At 33.2% G+C, this 21601-nt stretch overlaps 1 long non-coding RNA gene across 1 annotated transcript in view; it reads left to right on the top strand.

Annotated features, from left to right (window-relative positions):
- Window positions 1-20896, top strand: part of LOC103106006 (uncharacterized) — a 30667-nt gene extending 9771 nt beyond the window's left edge. Inside the window, exons 2-3 of the long non-coding RNA XR_458857.3 lie at window positions 13054-13134; window positions 20627-20896. This is a non-coding gene — a long non-coding RNA (uncharacterized LOC103106006). The remainder of the gene's footprint in view (window positions 1-13053; window positions 13135-20626) is intronic.
- Window positions 20897-21601: the final 705 nt, after the last annotated feature.

Below are 21601 nucleotides of genomic sequence, written 5' to 3'. Positions count from 1 at the left end.
CCAACAGTGTATTAGTATTCTAGTTTTTCCACATCCCCTCCAACATTTATCATTTTCCTTTTTGCTTATGTTAACTGAGCTGATAGTTATGAAGTAGTATCTCAGAGTTGTTTTAATTTGCATTTCTGTAATTAATATTGATGAAGAGCAGTTTCTTCATATAAGCATAGATAGTTTTAATTTCTTATTCTGAGAACTACCTGTTCATTTGCTGTGACTCTTTGTCAGTTGACAATGATATAAATTCTTATGAATTCAACTCTTTTCTCTATATATTTGAGAAATAAGGACTTTGTCAGCAACACTTGGTATAAATCTCCCCCCACAAATTCTTGTTTCCCCTCTAACCTTGGTTGCATTGTATTTGTTCAAACCATTTTTAATTTAATGTAATAAAATCTTCTACATTACTTCTTCACTTATCCATGTCTCTAATAGGTAATGGTTTCTATGTTCTCAGAAGTTATTTATGGTGTCATGCTTTATTACTAGATCAAGTATGCACTTTGACATTTTTCTGGCATATATTATGAGATACTGGTAAGTGCCTAGTTTCTGTCATACTGCTTTCCAGTATTTTTCCCACTTTCACTCTAATGTAATATGATGTTGTGAACAGGATGAGGATATATTAGATATGGACATATATATATATATAAGAAAATGTGAAAGTAGAGGTGGTGGTTAAAGGAGGCAGCAAAATATTTTAGGAATATTTGAAGAGGGAGAAAAATTTTTGGCTGACTCCTTTCAGCTGAGCTTAATGGTTTCTTACCAGATTAGAACCTATGGAAGCACTTTAAGGCACTGCACCTGAAAAGTGAAGTTTTTAGAGTGAAGTTTAGTCTAGATTATCTTTAGGACCCATTCATAGCATTAGTGGTTTAGGGAGTGTGAGTTATTGTTGTAATAATGTTTGGCCCCTGTAGGTTATCATTATTAACCTGAGTCTTTCAAAAGGTGGCTTGAAGGGAGACCAATACCAATGATACTGGGAGGTATTGCAGGTTGTTTTTCCAGAATGCCAAAACAAAGCAAATATCTTAAAGGAAGTTAGGAATTTTTTGGTATCCCAATGCATATAAAAGTTAGTTTTATACTATGTTGTAGTCCAAGTCAACAGAATTGTGTGTAAAATGTATATATCTTAATTAAAATAATTTCTTGCTAAAATGCTATCTTTCAACTCTTCAGGAACTTGCATTATTTTTAATGGAGGAGTGTCTCGGCTCCATATTTATGGCTCTCCCTAACTATGGCAATTCATTAAAAAAACAAGAATGAAGTTTGCTGCATTTATTGAATCTTCTTTACACCTGAACATTTAGATATGCTTCTAGGGTTCTTAATTGGCTTAATTTCAACATTACCAGGTTTTTTTCAATAGAGAGATCATAGGAGAAATAGAGACAGGATGGAATGGCCAGTAGGTGAAGAAGGCAGAGCATAAATAACATTCATCAATTAAAACCTCTATTTAATAGTAGTATGCTTCAAGCAACTGATAACAATTACAATTGTGACATCAATGAAACTTGATATAACGAGGAAAAAAGATTAAAACATTGTCTGACTTCACAAAATGTAACAGATGTGATGTAAGCACTTTCTGTTATACCAAATGGTACTGATATACTTGCAGGACACAGGGTTACCACAAACCTTCCAGTTGCAAAAAAACCCACAATATCTTCCAATCACAATAGAATTAGGTACTCCTATACAGACATTTCTAGCATCTACTCCTCCTCTCATTATGCAAGCAAGTCTTAATTATCTACCAGGAGATGAAGTAGTAGTTTGTGGACTGTGGTTGATTACTATGATCTAGAATACAATTGTGCCATTAGAAATGAAGAGTAGGAAGATTTCAGGAAAAAAAGATGCAATAGGCAGAACCAAAAGAGTATTATAATAGCAACAGCAATGATATATGATGAACAACTGAGCATGACCTATTTTTTCTTAGCAATACACTGATCCAGAACAATCCTAGAGACTAATGATGAAAAATGCCAGCTTCCTTTAGAAAGAGTTGATGGAGTCTGCATGCAGACCAAAACATTCTATATTTCACTTTTTTTCTTGTTCTTCCTTTTCTGTTTAAAATTTCCTACAAAATGACTAATATGGAAAAATATTTTAAATAATGTCACATCTAGAATCTCTATCAAATTACTTACCATCTTGGGGAATGAGGAAAAGTAGTAAAGAGTGAGGGAGGTGAGGAAGGGACATTTAAATGAACTTGTTATTCATAATTTTTAAACATTAAAAATTGTTTTTCATGGAAAGCTGGAAAACAAAATATTAAAAAGGCTAATATAAGCTGCAAGATGTCTAAGATATTGTTAGAGGTATCCTCTCACTAGAACATCTCTACATTGAGAAAACCATACCTTGATCAAAAAGGAAAAAAAACAAACCTATTAATTCCTCCCTACATACTAAAAAAAGAACAAACCCCTCACCTTATTCTCCATCAAAATTGTTCATAAAAAAAGAGGCAATCAGGAAGAAAAGCTTTAGACACGTAGCTTTCAAAAGGAATAAGCACAACAAGGAACTTAAAATTTTCATAAAAATCTTCAAATTTTCATTTTCACCATATGATAATCAAACCTCATATATTTGAAAAAAATATGTTTATTAGTACTTTTCATCTCTTTTCTGGAGTTTTTGCCTCTTATTTCTCAATATTCTTGCATCACTCTCATTTCTTTTTATCCTCTCTCTCATTTGATTTCATAATTCTTCTTAAAATTATTCCATTCATTCTTCATGGGCTTCTACACAGTTCCCCTGTCACAAGTAGATAAATCAATCCATAAAATAAATAAGAAAGAAGTTAGAGAAATGAAAAGTTAGATAAAATAGAGCTAATAGGTATCTGAAGACAACATAGTAATACATAGGAATATACCTTCTTTTCATCAGTACATGGCATATACAGAGATTGACAATACACTAGGGACATAAAAGCATTATAAGCAAATATATTAAAGCAGAAATATTAAACAATTTTACAGAGCATAATGCAATAAAAATTATAATCAATAAGGGCTTATAAAAAGGAAGATTTAAAATTAACTGGAAACTAAATAATCTAATTTGTCAATATTCTTGAGTTAGGGGGCAGCTGGGTGGCTTAGTGGCTTGAGAGCTAGGCCTGGAGACAGGGGGTCCTGTGTTCAAATCTGGCCTCAGACACTTCCTGGCTGTGTGACCCTGGGCAAGTCACTTGACCCCCATTACCTAACCCTTTCCACTCTACTGCCTTGGAGCCAATATACAATACTGACTCCAAGACAAAAGGTAAGGGTTAATTTTTTTTAAATTGATGGATTAAAAAACAAATTCAAAAACAATTACTGATTTCATTAAAGAAAATGACATTGAGGAAACAACAAATCAAAATCTGTGGCATTCAGTGAAATCACTACCTAGGGGGAAATTTATTTCCCTGAGTACATATATCAGCAAATCAGAGAGGAAAGACATCAATGAATTGGGCATAAAACTTAAAAAAAAAACTATAAAGAGGACAAATTAAAAGTTCACAGATAAAAACTAAATTGAAAATCCTAAAAATCACAGATTAAATTAATAACATTGAAAGTAAAAGAATTATTAAACTAATAAGTAAGACTTTGTAAAATCAAATAATATAGATAAAGTACTGGTTAATTTAATTAAAAAAGAAGAAAATTAAATTAAAGGTATCAAAGATAAAAACTGTGACCTCACCTTTAATGAGGAGGAAACTGAGGTAATTATTAAGAGTTATTTTGCCCAATTATATGGTGATAAATATGGCAATGTAGGGGAAATGGGTGGGTATTTACAAAAATATAAATTGCCTAAATTAACAAAAGAGGAAATTGAATCCTTAAATAATCCCATCTCAGAAAGGAATTAGACAAGCCATCAAAGAAGTCCCTAAGAAAATATCCCCAGGTCCAGATGGATTCACAAGTGAATTATATCAAATATCAAAGGACAACTAATCTCAATATTATACAAAGTATTTGACAAAATAGGAAAGAAGGAGTTTTACCAAATTATTTTTATGAGACAAATATGTTACTGATTCCAAAGCAAGGGGAATGGAAAACAGGGAAAGAAAACTATAGAACAATCTCTTTAATTAGCACAGATGCAAAAATCTTAAATAGAATACTAGCAAAAAGACTCCAGCAAGGTCTAATGAGGATTATTCATTATGATCAGATGGGATTTATACTGAGAATGCATTGATGATTTAATACTAGGAAAAACATCAACATAATTGACCATATCAATAACCAAACCAACAGAAAATCACATGATTATCTCAACAGATGCAGAAAAAAAAACATCGAAAATTACAACATCCATTCCTATGGAAAACTTTAGCAAGTATAGGAATAAAAGGAACTTTCCTAAAAATAATAAACAGTATATATTTAAAACATTAATCAAACATGATTTGCAATAGTGATGTTAGAAGCTTTACCAATAAAATCCAGAGTGAAGCAAGGATGCCCATTATCACCTCTTTTATTTAACATTGTACTAGAAATACTAGTAGTAGCAATTAGAGAAGAAAAAAGGAATTGAAGGCATTGAAGTAGACAATGAGGAGACTAAACTATTACTCTTTACAGATGATAAGATAGTATACTTAATGAATGCCTGAAAATCAGTTAAAAAGCTAGTGGAAAAAATCAACAACTTTAGCAAAGTTGTAAGATACAAAATAAGCCCACATTTGACATCATTATTTCTATATATTTACAACAGAACTCACCAGCAAGAGTTAGAAAGAGAAGTTCCTTTTAAAATCATCCTAGACCCTTGATGGTGAACCCATGACACATCGCCATTTTCAATAAGACACGGCCAGGTGCAGTAGCCAGGGATACAACATTTGCTGTAGTGTAGTGTAGACACTCTGCGCTGGAGGCCTGTAGGCCAAAACATCATAACTCCGGTACAAAGTGTCTAGTGCTGGGAATTCTGGTTAGGTCGTTAGGGGATCTTTGAACTCACTTCCAGCTGGCAAAGCAGGGAGCAGTGGAATGCCACAGGGGAAGCATCTCTGGGGGACCTCTGATCACCATTACCAGCAACCACATGACCATAGCAACCATCATCCAATCTTCTGCTCTGGGGTGTCATGGGTTTCTAATTGACCATCATTACTGAGATAAGTGAGGTGGAGGCTAGGAGAGGTGAGGGCCTGTGCTATGGGTGTCATTTCCCAAAATTAGAAATAGAGGCAGCCATCTTAGTTTACATAAGGAACACTGTTTTGCAGCATAGTGCAGACTCCATTTCACCACTATTACTACTGTGGTGTGGTATCCTTATTAATCCCCATTTCTTCTTATTAACCCTGCCCTTTCTTAAAGACAGTTACATGTGCCATCTTGTGGTCAGTTAGGCTAGTTAACCTCTAATTGCCTGGAGGACTAACAGGCTATCTATAACTGTATCTTCTTTCACTGCCCCACTGATGGAGAACCCCCCAAAAAAAATAAAAAAAAGGTTAAGTGAAGGAAGTAGAAAGAGCAGTAGCCAATTTTTCAAGAGACATGCACCGAGATGTATAGCATTAAAGGGAAAAAATGGCAGATCATTTTGTGTTGTATGTACTGAAATGATAGTAAGCAGATGTTGAATATAAATAGACATTTTGAAATTAATCATTCCCAGCTCTTGAATAAAAGTGAGTACGAAAGGATGGAATGCATTTCCAGGCATCTACACCTTTATAAAAGCCAATCTAATTCCATCGTTAAATTTGTAAAAGGCTCTTCAAATTTAACATCTACAGGTCTGAGCATTGCTCACTCCATAGCTCAGCATGGAAAAGCACTCAATGAGAGAATTTATTAAAGAAACTCTCCTAAGATGTGCACCAGTTCTATTTCACAATATGCAGAATAAAGATGCAATTATTAAGAGAATATCTGAGATGCCATCCAGTAGAAATATCATAAAAGACCAAATAATGATAATGAACACAAACGTACAACATCAATTAAAGAGAGACATAAAACTTATGTCATAAGTAATTCCAAATAATTTTTGATCTCTCTTGAGGAAACTACAGATGTCACATCACATATTCAGTTGGCCATTGTTGGTCGATATTCTGAGGGTTCATAATGAGAGAAGAGTTGATGAAGTTAGTATCAAAACCAAGAAGTATATCATGAAGCAAAATACGTAAGGTTGTTATACAAGCATTCTGTGACCTAAGCATCGATAGATAGGGCACCAAACATGGTGGAGAAAATAGTCGGCTTTGTCAAATTGTTTACAGAACCTATTGGACATCAGATTGTGTTTTTTCATTGTATTATCCATTAGGCAGCTTTGTGTGCTAAGGCAGGATTCACAGACTTGGTTACAAAAATAGTTAATTTAAGAGCTGCTCTCCCCTTTCACAAGCAAGAATTTTCCCTATTGGAGGTTGATTCAACTTACAGTTGACTGCTGATGTACAATAATGTAAGATTGGTGAACCAAGGCAAAGTTCTTGAGTACTTTGTGGAGTGCTTTGAAGAAATTAAGGTATTTTTGAGGATAAGGATCTGGGATACTTTCTTCAGTGCAATGATGATAAGTGGTCAATACCCTGATGTTATTTTACAGATCTCTCTGTTCATATTAATGAACTGAACATAAGTTACAAGGTTTTGGCAAAAGTATTGATGTTATGTTTGGATGCATAAAAGTTTTTGAAAATGAACTTAAAATTTTCAAGTGAGAAGTAGAAAACAAAACTTAAAAGTATTTTCCTTGATTAAGACAGTAATTTTGAGAAGGCCAGTGCAGCTATACAAAATGAAATGGGACCCTTGCATATGAAGTACTAGTATGTTTTAGACTCATTACTTGGCAAGTTCAGTGATAGATTTAATCAATTTAGAAGCCAGAACCAACCATGAAAACAATTAAGTATCCTGATGTAGTAGTCTATAGTAGTTTGGAATTAAATGGTTTCCAATGGATGGACATTGATGAATGGAGATGCACTTGCAGAAGTTCATTCAAGACAGCATCTCGGCTCAGGTGTTTGTCAACTTGAATTCAAAGCTAGAGAATCCATAAAGATGCCACTTGGACAATCAAGAGGAGTGCTACTATGAACAGGAAATTTGGAGGGCCTGGAATTGATTACCAGACACTTTTAGCACCCTGAAAAATATACCAACATCTTAACTCACAATTTTTCCCACTTTGTACTTTTGAGAGACCTTATCTTCAGTGTTAAATATAGAAACAAACAAAAGAAACAGATTGACAGATGAAGTTAGTAGCACTTGCATGGGCTTGAAGTGTACAAAATACCAACATTCAATTGACGATTAAGCCAATGAAATTCAGCAACAAAAAAGTCACCAATAGACAGGTTAGTTAAAGAATTCCCCGGAACCCCACACAAGTTAAATAATATCAAGACCAACAAAAGAACCCAACTGACAGATGAACAAAGAGATCACTAAGCAGGTATGTTAAATAATTAATTTTTGGTTTATTAAATACATTATATACTACAATTAAACAATTTGTAATTTAAAGCATAACTATAGTGAAATTATGTTTTTTTTTTTCTCGAAGTGACATACCACCTGAGTTATGTTCACCTTTTTAGTGAATTTTGACACACTAAGCTCAAAAGGTTGCCCAACACTGCCCTAGACAATATAAAATATTTAGGAATCTATGTGGTGAGGCAAAAACAGGAATTATATGAACACAAACACCAAACAAATTCCACACAATTAAAACTAGATCTAAATAATTGGAAAAACATTACTTGCTAATGGGTAGGATGAGCAGATATAATAAAAATTACAATCCTACCCAAATTAATTTACTTATTCAGAGCCATACCTATCAAAATGCCAAGAAGCTTTTTATATGGAATTAGAAAAAATTGTAACACAGCTCATTTGGAAGAACAAAATATTAAGAATACCAAGAAAGTTTAAGAAAAATTGTTAAGGATGGGGGCCTAGCAATGATCATTAAAACAATATGGTATTGGCTAAGAGACAGGAGACAGGATTATTAGATTTGTCTCTTTGTAAATGAACTCAGCAAAATAGTGTACGATAAAACCAAAGATTCCAGCTTTTGGGACAAGAACCCAGTATTTCACAAAAACTGCTAGGAGAATTGGAAAATAGTATGGGAGAAATTTGATTTAGATCAACATCTCACATGCTATACCATGATAAATTCAGAATGGGTAAATGATTTAAATATAGGGAATGCAATCATAAATAAATTAGGTAAACATAGAATAGTATACCTGTCAGATGTATGGGAAAGGAAAGAATTTAAGACCAAGCAAATGATAGAAAATATTACAAAATATAAAATGAATAATTTAAATTAAAATCAATTTAAAAGTTATTGTACAAACAAAGTTATTGTAATGCAAGCAAATGGAAGCATGAAATTGGGAAAAAGTCTTTATAACAAAAACCACTGACAAAGGTCTAATTTCTCAAATACATGAGGAGCTAAATCAATTGTACAAAAGATCACGTCATTCCCCACTTGATAAATGGGTAAGGGACATGAATAGGCAGATTTCAGATAAAGGAATTAAAACTATCAATAAGCATATGAAAAAGTGTTCTAAATCTCTCATAATTGGGGAAATGCAAATCAAAACTACTCTGAAGTACTACCCCACACCTAGCAGATGGTCTATATGACAGGAAAGGAAAGCAATAAATGTTGGAGGGGTTGGGGGAAAATGGAACACTGATGCATTGCTGGTTGAGTTGGAAATTGATCCAAACTTTTTGGAAGTCAACTTGGAACTATGTTCAAAGGGTTTTAAAAGAATGCTTGCCCTTGGATCCAGCCATACCACTGCTGGGTTTGTACCCTAAAGAGATAATAGGGAAAATACTTGTACAAAAATATTTATAGCCACTCTGTTTGTGGTGGCAAAAAAAGTGTAAAATGACTAGGTGCCCTTTGATTGGGGAATGGCTGAACAAATTGTGGTATCTGTTGGTGATTGAATACTATTGTGCTGAAAGAATAATGATGAACAAGAGGAATTCCATGTGAACTAGAAAGACCTCTAGGAACTGATGTAAAGTGAAAGGAGTAGTATCAGGAAAAAGGTGTATAAAGAGACTGATACACTTTGGCATAGATGAATGTAATGAACTTCTCTACTAGAAGCAATGCAATGATCCAGGACGATGGTGAGGCTAGTTAGGTGGCCAATTTGGTTAAGTGTGTATTGCATCTGTGATCTATTAAACCTACATAAAATCATCTTACTGCCATATTCTCTGGCATACCTTAACTTTTACTTATTTTAACTTTAAAAAAGATTTAATATATTGGTGATATTAAAATATAAAATATGTTGATGTTAAATAACACTATACATATAGTAAATGCATTTCTGAATTTCTAAACTTTTTCTATGTCACTTGCTGGCCTTTATTTGTCATCTACAGTTCCAAAAATCTTGCAGAAAATCTCACCTAATTTCTTATGGCAATCCATGACATATTGAAACCATGATGACAAAAGTTGTGATGGCACAGGGACACTTGAATTTATCTACTCTTGAGGGACTTATTTTTTAAATTATCTGTGTCCCTAAACTGGCTGTGAACCAATCTACTCTTTTCCAATAGACTTTCAATATATTCTTTGGTGATAGAAGAGATTTTTCAATGGGTCGTCTAGGAACCATGGTTTAGAAATTCTTCAACACCTCTAGGATGTCAAACTTTGGTCCAAAGGCATTTATATAAGAAAGAGCAGCCTCTGAAAGAAGCTAGTATAGCCACAACATTCAAGTTGGTACTCTTGAAACCATTCCAGAGGGAATTGAGTCCCCTTGACAAAGAATCCTTTCAGATTTAAAAAAAAATTATGGGATATTTGATAAGGGTTACTGTAGAACTTCACAATTTTTTCATCAATTGTATATTAAACTTTAATGTTTGTTAATGTTCAATAATTTCCAAGGACAATCTCCAAGCTCCTGGGAATGTTCCTTTAGTCAGTTTCAGACATTTAAGAGGTGATATTAGCCGAACTGAGGTAAATTGGTATCCTGTTCTGGTCTTATTTGTATTTTGTCTTATCTTCTGCTAAGTTGTTTTCCCTTAATGTCATCTATAATTCCAAGGCTCTAAGCAATCATTCATCATGACGACTCTCTACATAATGTATATGATGCTCTTTTTGGTATTTCTTTATGCTGTCAAAGGTAAAATTTAGAATGAATAACAAAAAAGTTTTGGGAAATATTTATATATATATATATATAAATATATATATATATATATATGTAGATTTGGTTCAGTCGAACTTATTACTGAGACTTGCCTAAAGAACAGCAAAGGAAAATAAGATTCAACTGAGACTAAGGAGCTTATTAGATTAGTATTCATTTGGTACATAAATGAGGCATTTTTGTCCAGGAGGAAGAAAATCTAGAAGGATAAGAGACCCTGTAATAGAGGAGGTCACTGCATATTTAAAAGAATTCTTAAACAACATGTCAGGGAAAAGGAGAATATTTCATACACTGTGAGCATCACACAAATGAAAGCATCAGTTCCTAACTGGAAGGGTAGACTCAAACTCAGAAGACAAGTTAATATTGCTGCATCCAAAACCTCCAAACAAAATATTAACTTCTTTCAAACCCCATAAGAATTAGTGGAGGAGTTAAAAATGATCTTAAAAATAAAATCAGAGAGACAGAAGAAAAATTTGGAAATGTGATGAGAACAATACAGAAAAAATCATGAAAAAAGACAATAACTTGGTAAAAGAGATATATGAAAATACTGAAGAAATCAATAACTTAAACAATGGAATAGGCCAATTGGTAAAAGGGCACAAACATCCAAACAAGAGAAGAACTACTTAAAAAGTGGAATTTTCCATGTGGGAAAAGATATATTTATATCTATATCTTTCTATCTATCTATCTATTTATCTATCTATCTATCTATCTATCTATCTATCTATCTATCTATCTCTCTACCTATCTATCTATCTATCTCTACATAAATATATATATACATATATATATAATGCAGTGAAGTAAAACTTTGTGAAATACTAAATTGATTCTTTGGGGGAGGAGAAACAAGCAAAAATTGCTGAAGGAAAGAACTCTTTATGAAGGAAGATTGGTCAAATCAAAAAGGAGGCACATAGCTCCATTCTAGTCCATACTCTAGCCCTGACTTAAGTAGTTGGGGATTCCATTTCTCCTCCTCATTTACAGATTTAATGTTTTTTACAATTGACATATAGTCAAAGGATATGCATAGGTACTTTCTCAGATAAAGAAATTAAAATTCTCTATGGTCATATAGGAAAAAATGTTGCAAGTCAATATTGATAAAAAATGCAAATCTGAGATATCACATCTCATTGCTCATATTGGTTAATATGAACAAAAAGGAAACAAATAAATATTGGAAGGAATTAAGAAAAACAGGATTTCTGATACACTTTTGGTTGGACTGTGATCTGATGCAACCATTCTAGAGAGAATATAGAACCAGGGTGAAAGGACCATAAAACTATGTGCACTGTGGGTCTATATCCCAGAGATCAGAGATCAGGGAAAAGGACCTACCTCTACCAAAAATAATGAAGAGGATAAGTTCAGAAAAAGCTGGAAACAGTTTCATGTACTGATGCAAAATGGAAGTGAGAAGAATCAGCAGAACACTGTCTATGATAACAAAAATATTGTATGATGATGATCAACTTCAAACTACTGAAATATTATCAGGAAAGAACAGTACCACTTTTACCCGAAGAGACTCTTGATAAAGAATGCAATCTTTAACCAATGAAAAAAATATTGGCCTCTAACTGCAAATCAAATATGGCATTTTTTATTTAATTATTTTCACAAGGATTTTTTTTATTGTAAATGATATACACATTTTCTTTTATAGAATGTGGAATATAGAAGTATGTGTCTAATGACTGCACAGTTATTACATATATGAAACAATTTATTGCCTTTTGGAGGAGGGAATTCTGGGAGAGAGAGAATCTGAATAGAAAGATATCAGATAACAATTGTCAAAAACTTTTTACATGAAACTGAAAAATTTTTTAAAGTTAAAAAATGAAATTATTGAATCTAATGTTTAGGGTTAAATTCTCTCAATTCTGCTTCAGAATATAGCTTAACTTCTCTGTGATCATAAACAAAGATTCTGAAACATTCATGTTCTTTCCACAGAGATGGAGGATATCCAAAATATGTTGAAATGTTGGTTGGGGGGTGGCCACTGTTTTTGTCATTGTCCAAGACAATACGTAGCTTCTGGTTTCTGTCAGAGTCAAAAGAGTTAAAAAACCCCAAACAAACAATGATGCATATGTTAGCAAACATAAGCATGAAAGAACAGTGCATCCAGAGTCTGTATAGAAGAATGAGTGTATAAAATAGGGGAGAGGTTAAAATACATGGAAGATGTTATGCTTCTTTAAATAAAGGAAAATCCATTTGGAACCTTAGTTTTCTAAGGCAAAAATGAATCTTGGGCATGATTTTTATCACTTGAAGATACGGTATAGCTATATGATGAAATATCTTCAAGAATTTTAACAATTTTGTATGGAGGAGAAGCAGTGTTGATAGAGGGGCCACACTGAAGTCATGGAAGACCTAGGTTAGTCAGTTTCAGATATTTAAGAGGTAATATTATTTGGAGGCAGCTGTGTAGCTCAGTGGATTGAGAGCCAGCCCTAGAAATGTAAGGTCCTAGGTTCAAATCTGGCCTCAGACATTTCCCAGCTAGGTGAACCTGGGCAAGTCACTTGACCCCCTTTGCATAACCCTTACCACTCTTTTGCCTTGAAACCAATATACAGTGTTGATTCCAAAAGATGGAAGGTAAGGGTTTAAAAAAAAGAGGTGATATTAGCTGAACCAAGGTAAATAGGATATTACCTAGTCTGTTCTTATCTTATATGTATTTTATCATATCTGCTGCTAAGTTGTCCTCCCTTCATGTCTTCTTTAATTCTAAGGTTCTAGGTTGTCACTGACCATGAGGACTCTCTACCTGATGTACATGGTGCTTTTTTTGGTATTTCCCTATACTGCCAAAGGTAAGATTCAGAATGAGAAATGAAAAGGTTTGGGATATGTATATATCCCAATATATCTCCCAATATATATTCCAATTAATTCAATCAGCCCTCTCCTACATTGTTTGGAACTATAGACAATTGAACTTATTCCTGGGACCTGCCTAAAGAACAGCAAGGGAAAATATGCTTTTACTGAGTCCTAGGAGCCTATTAGAAGAGTATTCATTTAGGAGTATAAAAGAGGCATTTTTTTAGCCAGAAGGAAGAAAAGCAAGAAGGATAAGAGTCTTTGAACCAATGGGAGGTCACTCCTTATTTAAAAGAATTCTTAAAAACCATGGTAAGTCAGCTATTATATCGTATGCATCACACAAAGAATGAGAGCATCAGCTCCTAATTGGAAGGAAGCTAAAATATCTTCTAGTAAAAACTCATTCATTTCATAGATGGGAAAAAAAAAAACTGAGGCCAAAAAGTTTATGTGCTTCTCCTAAGGTCATCCTGAAAGTATCAGGCATGAGATATGAATGCAAGTTAGAAAGAATACATTCAGAAGTACCTTCCTATTATGTTATATTTATATAGAGATATGGGGAGGGTGTTATTTAACTCTATCTACTGAGGCATCACCTGATGGAGTGGCTAAACCATTGCCTTTGGAACAAGAGGATCTGGGCTTGAATCTCACTTTTCCACATTATATCTCCCTAAAGAATTAGCTTATACCAAATCTCCGAGTGATCTAAGATAAATTAATGAAACTCCCTGGACTCCAATTTGTTACTGCACAGTGTAATTCTCAAGGCTGTTCTATAGATGAAGTATTTAGGGCAGAACTAGAGAATTGTGAGCTGTTATTCATGTACAAGCATTTTAAAGGTTCAGTTGGGATTCCAGTAAGTGCTGTGGTTCACTTATGTCCACCTAAGGACACACTAATCTCCACTCTGTGTACAATCTTAGCCCTCTTCTACATCTGTGGATTCCAGTGTTTTTGAATTACAATTTTCTATAACTGAGTATTTTATATTCTGTCCTGGCCAAGCGTTTGGAATAAGAAGGAAAGGAGAATAATAGACCCCAAAAGTTTACTCTTAATGGAGATACTGATCTCTATTTCCCTTGGTGATAGCATCAGCTTCCATGCAATTATCACCTATCAGTTTATGATTCTCAAATATACTTTGTGTCTTAACTTCTCTGATGATCTCTAGTTTTTCTTTCATAGCTGCCTTTTAATGACATCTTGAATTGAGTGTGCAAACTGTATTACTATTTCCCTCCAAAAACTCTCTCTTTTAAATTTTCTTCCTACTCTTAAGGCTCCTTTCTTTGTATCCATGTATTACCATTATTTATTCCAAGTATTACCATCATCTCTGCCTCTTAGCATCACAAATGGTTTACTTTCTAGCATTCATCAACTATCATCTCCTCTACGCGATCTGTAGCCAAGATCTATTGAGTTCAACTTTGAAACATTTCTTCAGTGAATACTTGAAGATAGTGGAGAAGGTGGATGGACCTCACTGATTTCTACCAAATGACCTTCACAGATAGTGGGTACAACTGACACAGCAGGGAAGTCTTCTGGAGCTCTTATCCGCAGAGGATGAGGTTCTGACAACTTCTGAGAAGAAGATTACAAGGGTTCTTTTGCTGGTCTGGTTGCAAGATTCTTCTTACATTATCCATACACAAAACCAGATCACATCCCTGAGGAAGTTTCATTCTAGCAGAGCACTAGAATACACCAGCACTTGAAGCCACAGGGGATCCATGTGCCTTGGTCATAGTTCCAGAGATGAAAAGGGTGTTTGGGCTAATTTGTAGAAAATATCAGAGGCCCAGAGAATATTATACACATCACTGCATTCATTATATAACCTTGTAAAAACTGAAAGCAGATAGGTCCCCACAGCTAGCTCTGAAGGCATCTGCACAAAGAACTTGAACCTTGGAATAGAGTACTTTTCACCACAGTTACTGAACCTAACCTTAACCATTTCTTAAAGAAAAAAAAGTAGGAAAATATACAAACAACATGGAAAGTTATTTTGGTGACAGTGTAGATCAAATTCAGAAGATAACAAGTTAATCTTGCTGCATCCAAAGCCTCCAAGCAAACTATTAACTTGTTTCAAATCCCAAACGAATTAGTGGAGGAATTAAAAAAGAATCTTAAAAATCAAGTAAGAGAGGTAGAAGAAAAATTGGAAAATAAAAAGAGAATGATACCAGAAAAATCATGAAAAAAGAGTCAACAACTTGGTAAAAGATGTGTAAGAAAATACTGAAAAATTAATAGCTTAAAAACACAGAATAGGCCAATTGGGAAAAGGGCACAAAAATCCAAAGAAGAGAATGACTCCTTGATAACCTGAATCTTCCACAGGGGGCAAAAAAAGATATACAAAATGTAGTGAAGTAAAAGTTTTGAGAAAGACAGAATTAATTCTTTGGAAAAAATACAACATGTACAAAAATTATCTGAAGAAAAGAAATTTTTATTAAGGAGGATTGTCCAAATCACAAAGGAGGCACACAATTTCACTTATAAAAATCAAACCTTAAAAATTAGAATTGGACAAGTTGAATCTAAAGAATCCATGAGACATCAAGAAACATTAAAATTCAAAAGAATGAAAACAAAAAAAGAACATATGAAATATCTTAATGAACAAAACAACTGGCCTGTAAAATCAATATTGGAGAAATAATTTAAGAATTTTTGGGCTATCTGAAATCCATTATTGAAAAAAGCATAAACATCATCTTTCAAGAAATCAAGGAAAACTGCTCTGACATTCTAGAATTAGATGTCAAGGTAGAAATGGAAAGAATTTACTAATCATCTCCTGAAAGACATCTACAAAGTATAACTCCCAGTAATGTTATAGCCACATTCTCATACTCCCAGGTCAAGGAGGAAATCTTGGAAGCAGACAAAAAAATTGAAATATTATGGAGTCACAATTAGGGTAACACAAGAATTTGATATAGAATAGAGAATTAAAGGATTTGAGGGCCTAGAATATATGTTACAGAAGTTAAACAAGCTAGGGTTTCAAACAAGAATCACTTACCAAGTAAAACTGAGCATAATATTTCAAAAAAAATAATATTCAATGAAATAGGGAACTTTCAATTATTCCTGATGAAAAGACCAGAGCTGAATGGAAAATTTGACGCTTAAATACAAGACTCAAGAGAAGCATTAAAAGGTAAATATGAAAAAGAAATCAAAAGATAGGGGATAAGGTTAAACTATTTACAACCATATGTCAGGAGATGTTTGTTGTAACTCCAAAGAATTTTGTCATTATTAGGGCTGTTAGGAGGAGCATACATAGACAGAGGGTGAAGGTGTAAGTTGAATCTGATGTGATGATATAAAAGACAAAATAAAATTAAAGCAAGGGAAAGAGTAATCTCTTGGGAGGAAAGGGGAAGGGAAAAATAGAATGAGGTAAATTATTGAGCTAAAAGAGTCATGAAAGAGCCTTCAAATAGATGGGAAGATGTGGGAAGTGAGGTGGAAATCTCATTAATCTGATCAGAATGTTCTTAATAAAGGAAGAATATACACTATTATTTTGGTATAGAAAGCTATTTTACCCTATAGGAAAACAGGACAAGAAGAGGTAATGAAGAGGTGTGGTGCTGACAGAAAAGGAGGAAAAATGGAGAAGGTAGAAGTCATAAATTAAACCAGTATAAATAGAATGGAAAATAATAGTAATAATAATAGTATGAAATTTTTTTACATCTTCCCCTAATAAATTTCTCCTTTCTCAAATACATAAAGAAATGAATTGATACAAGGCACTCCCCATTTGATAAATGGTCAAAAGAATATGAAAATGTAGTTCTCAAACAAGGTAAATAAAGCTCTCTATCATCATGCAAAAATACTCTAAATCCCTATTATTTAGGGAAATGTAACTCCCTTCTTTCCTTTATCTCCTGGTTTCTTGTGGCTTCCTTTATGGATCAGATCGAAAAGTCTTTCCTAATCTCTTAATTCTTGTATTTTTTTTCCTGAAATTACACCATTCAGTTTTCTTATATCCTCTTGTCCAACACATATTTTTAAATCCAGTGAAACTGTCTTTCTTATTGTTCCAAGAAAAAAGACATTCCTTCTCATGGTGCTATAGACATTTTCATTGGTTATTTGACATGCTTGCAATAATTTCCTTCCTCTTCTCTACCACTTGTTTCTCTGGCTTCCTTCATGGATCAGCTGAACAGGCCTTTCCTAATTCTTTAATTTTAGTGCCTTTCCTATATTGGTTCTATTCAATTTCTTCTTTAAGAGTCCATTGACTCAATATAATTGTTTCCCCCCCCCCTAAATTATCACTTAGTAGATTTCTGTCTCCTGTATTCTTTCACATACAAAGTAAATGTTTGAGCAATTCATATACTCTGCTATCTATGCATCTTTGATCACTTTAACATCTAAACCTAAAAATTAATTGCCTAAACTTATTCTTCTTATCCTTCAAGGCCTACCTCAAAATATCACCATCTTCAAGAAGTTTTTCTTCCCTAATACTTTTTACCCATGAGACATTTGTCTCTTACTCTAAAAGTCATTTTGAAGAAAAATAATTTTATTTGCTATTATCTCACTTCTCTACATATCTTGTCAGATTATATTTTCATTGTCCTCAAAGAATATATCTTTTTCAATCATGTTTCCCTAGTATTAAGCACAGTACCTTACACATCAATTAATCAGAAGGTTCTTCCTTAATACCAGGTATTATGACTACAAACATGATTATTAAACAATCTCAGGAACCTAGATATACATAAAATAATACATGAAATATGAATAAATCACTAGCAATAAGGTTAGAGAATAGCATACTATATAGAAGGATTAGAATTGGTTGCATATATTAGTCCATGACCTCACTGTTGAAGCAAATTCATGCTTTTAAGAGGTCAAAGTAAGGAAAATGTCCAGTGAGAGATGGTCATTACAAAGGGTCAGAGATGATAAATGGAATCCTATTTTATGAGAAACAAGTTTAAGTGAGCTATAGATGGAATAGTGTGATAAATTATGTAATAAGAGTGGAGAAATACAGCCAGGTTATTAGTTGATTTAAATAACCAGCAGGATATTGTGGATTTGATTCTAGAGGTTATAAGACAGTTATAGCAATTTACCAAGTACAAAAGATTTAATAAGACCTGAGCTACATCAACTACTACTCCAATCTCTATTCCAATTTAATTTTCCCTTTTCAATAAAAACCCAATAGAAACCGTATCATTATCTCAGCACATGCAGACAAAGTCTTTGGCAAAACACACCTATTCTTTTTGAAAACATCAGAAAATATAGCAATAAATAGAGGCTGAAGCAAAGATGTTCATTATCAAGATTACTATTGAATATTATACTTGAAATGACAGCTATACCAATAAGAGCAGATAATGACATGGAAGGAATTAGAATAGTCAATGAGGAAACAAAGTTAGCACTCTTTCTTGATGATAAGATGGTTTACATAGAGAAAAGCAGAGCAGTAACCAAAAGAAGTAAGAGAAATGAACAACACTAGCAATTTTGTAAGATATAAAATAAAGACACACAAATCATCAGCATTACTATATGGCTCCAACAAAGTCCAACAGTTTGAGGAAGAAAAGGAAATTCCATAGGCAACATAAAATACCTTTAAATATCCTTACTAAAATATTCCCTGTAACTATATGAATGCAACTGTAAAACACTCTTCACACAAATATAATCAAATACAAACAATTGTAAAAAAATTATTTTCTAGTGGATAGGCTAAACTAATACAATAAAATGATCCTGCCCTCATTAATTAATTGTTCATTGAAATAATAATCAATCTACCCGAAAATTATTTTACACAGCTAGAAAAAATTACAAAAATTCATCTGGAAGTGCAAAATGTCAAGAATGTGAGAGAAATTAATGAAAAGATTTGAAGGAAAGAAGCCCATCGAAAAACAGATCTCAAACTATATTATAAAGGGACAATTATCAAAATAATCTTGTATTTCTTAAAGAAGACAGTAGTTTAGATAACTAACCCACAATAGTTAAAGATCATAGTTACCCATTATTTGATAAACACAAAGATCCAAGCTCTTTGGAAAAGAAATCACCATTTTACACAAACTGCTGGAAAAGTTAGAAAACAATATGGCTGAAATTAGGCAGGGAAAAACATCTCTGACAATATAATAAGATAAAGTCAAAACTGGTATTAATTCTCAAAATAAAGGTGGGATCATGAATAAATTAGATTAACACAGCAGAGTTTGCTGGTTAGATTTAATAACCAAACAAGAAATGGAGAACATTACAAAAATAAATTAAGTAATTTTGATTACATGAAATTAAAAAAAAAAAAGCAGAGGAAAAATAGTGCAACCAATATTAGAAGGGAAATAACAAATTGGGTGTGGGGATAGTATAGCAAATGTCTCTGACAAAGGTCCCCTCTCTCATACATATAGAAAAATAACTCCAAATTTATAAGCATGCAATGTATTCTCCAATTGACATATAGTTAAGGGTTACAAATAGGCACTTCTTAGATAATGGAAATTAAAGCTATAGGAAAAAATGCTCCAAATTAGTATTGATTAAAAATGCAAATTAAAACAACTCTGAGATATCACATCTCACCTCTCATACATATGGTTAACATGACCAAAAAGGAAACCAATAAATGTTGGAGGAGATGTAGAAAAAACTGGATTACAGATATACTACTGGAGGAAGTGTGAACAGATACAACCATTCTAGAGAGCAACATGGAAACACAGCTCAAAGGACCATAGAAGTATGTGCACTTGGGTCTATAGCATAAATATATCAGAGATCAGGGAAAAGTACCTATCTCTACCAAAAGTGATGAACAGGATAAGTTTAAAAAAAAAGCTGGAAACAGTTTTATGCACTGATGCAAAATGAAGTGAGAGGGACAAGGAAAACATTATATATGATAACAGAAATATTTTATGATGATCAACTTCACAGAACTGAAATATTATCAGGAAAGCATGGTTCCAAGATTACTCTAAGGAACCCAGGATTATCTATATAGCCAATAAAATAAATGTTGGTATTTGATTACAGATTAAATGACATTTTGCACTTAATTATGTTCATGAGGTTTTTTAAGATATTTGTCTGATACCTGTCTTTTTTCATGGAATGAGGAATATAGAAATATGTATTGCAGGACAATAATGTCATAATGTACATTAGACAATTTATTGCCTTTTGGAGGTGGGAAGTCTGGGAGAGTGAGAAACTGAATAACAAGATGTCAGATAACAATTGTCAAACTTTCTACATGTAACTGAAAAAAGTCTTAAAAGTTAAAAAAATCAAATTAAAAATCTAAGGCTTATCGCTAAATTCTCTCAATTCTGTTTCAGAGTACAGTATAACTTCTCTGTGGATGTAAATAAATATTTTGAAACATTCATGTTCTTATTTCCACAGGGAAGTTGGAACCTGACAATATTAATCAATGTGACTCAGATGATGGCCGTTGTTACTATCTTTGTCCAAGACCATTTGAACAATCTGGCTACTGTGAATATCCACGTCTTAAATGCTGCAAACTTTAGCAAACAGAGAAAGAAAAGAAGAGTGCATTCAGACTCTGTGGTATAGACGAGTGAGTGTATTAAATAGGGGAGAAGTTTAAATGCCTGGAATATGTTATGCTTGTATTAATAAAGTAATTCCACATGGAAAGTTAGTTTTCTAAGGCAGAAATAAATCTTTGGTGTGATTTTTTTTTTCATTTTAAGACATGAAATGTCTATACGATAAAACATATTAAAAATTTTTAACAATTTTATATGGAGGAGAGGCAGTGTTGAATCATTAATAGAGAGGTCACACTGAAGTCATAGAAGGCCTGGGTTCAATTTCTTCCTCTGACACATATTCACTGTGAACCATTGGATAAGTTATGACATTTCATTTTATAAGAATTGAAGTGATAAAATTCAAACTAAATTCGAGATAAGGATTCCTCACCTTGACTTTCCCTATATTGAGGAAATACTGGATCTTGTTATTCTTCCTGTTTTATTCAACACTTCATCCTATTCCAGAATTTCACTTCTGTGATTGTTTCTTCTACTGATAATTTGAAGTCTCCCTATACCTAGCTTTAGTTATGGTCTTTAGAGTTCCTCTGGCCCAATTATTCATTTCCTGTTAGTTCTTCAGTAATTATCCACTGATCCCTAAATGTGGCTAAGTCATAAACATATAAGTGCAATTCATTAATGGGACTCTACTGAAAGCTTCATTGTCTTGGTAGTATTTTCCAGACTTTGCTCATAAAGCCTTCAAATATCGAGGATCACCTCTATACAAAATTGAGGCATTATCATAGAAAACTAATATCTAACCTATGTTATTTTTTGTCCTTTTAATTCTATAAAGATCAATAGCATCAAG

The sequence above is a fragment of the Monodelphis domestica genome, chromosome 1 (genome assembly GCF_027887165.1).
Source record: "Monodelphis domestica isolate mMonDom1 chromosome 1, mMonDom1.pri, whole genome shotgun sequence".
Taxonomy (NCBI): Eukaryota; Metazoa; Chordata; class Mammalia; order Didelphimorphia; family Didelphidae; genus Monodelphis; species Monodelphis domestica.
The sequence above is the reverse complement of the archived record's forward strand: the minus strand, read 5'-3'. Positions and strand labels throughout refer to the sequence as shown.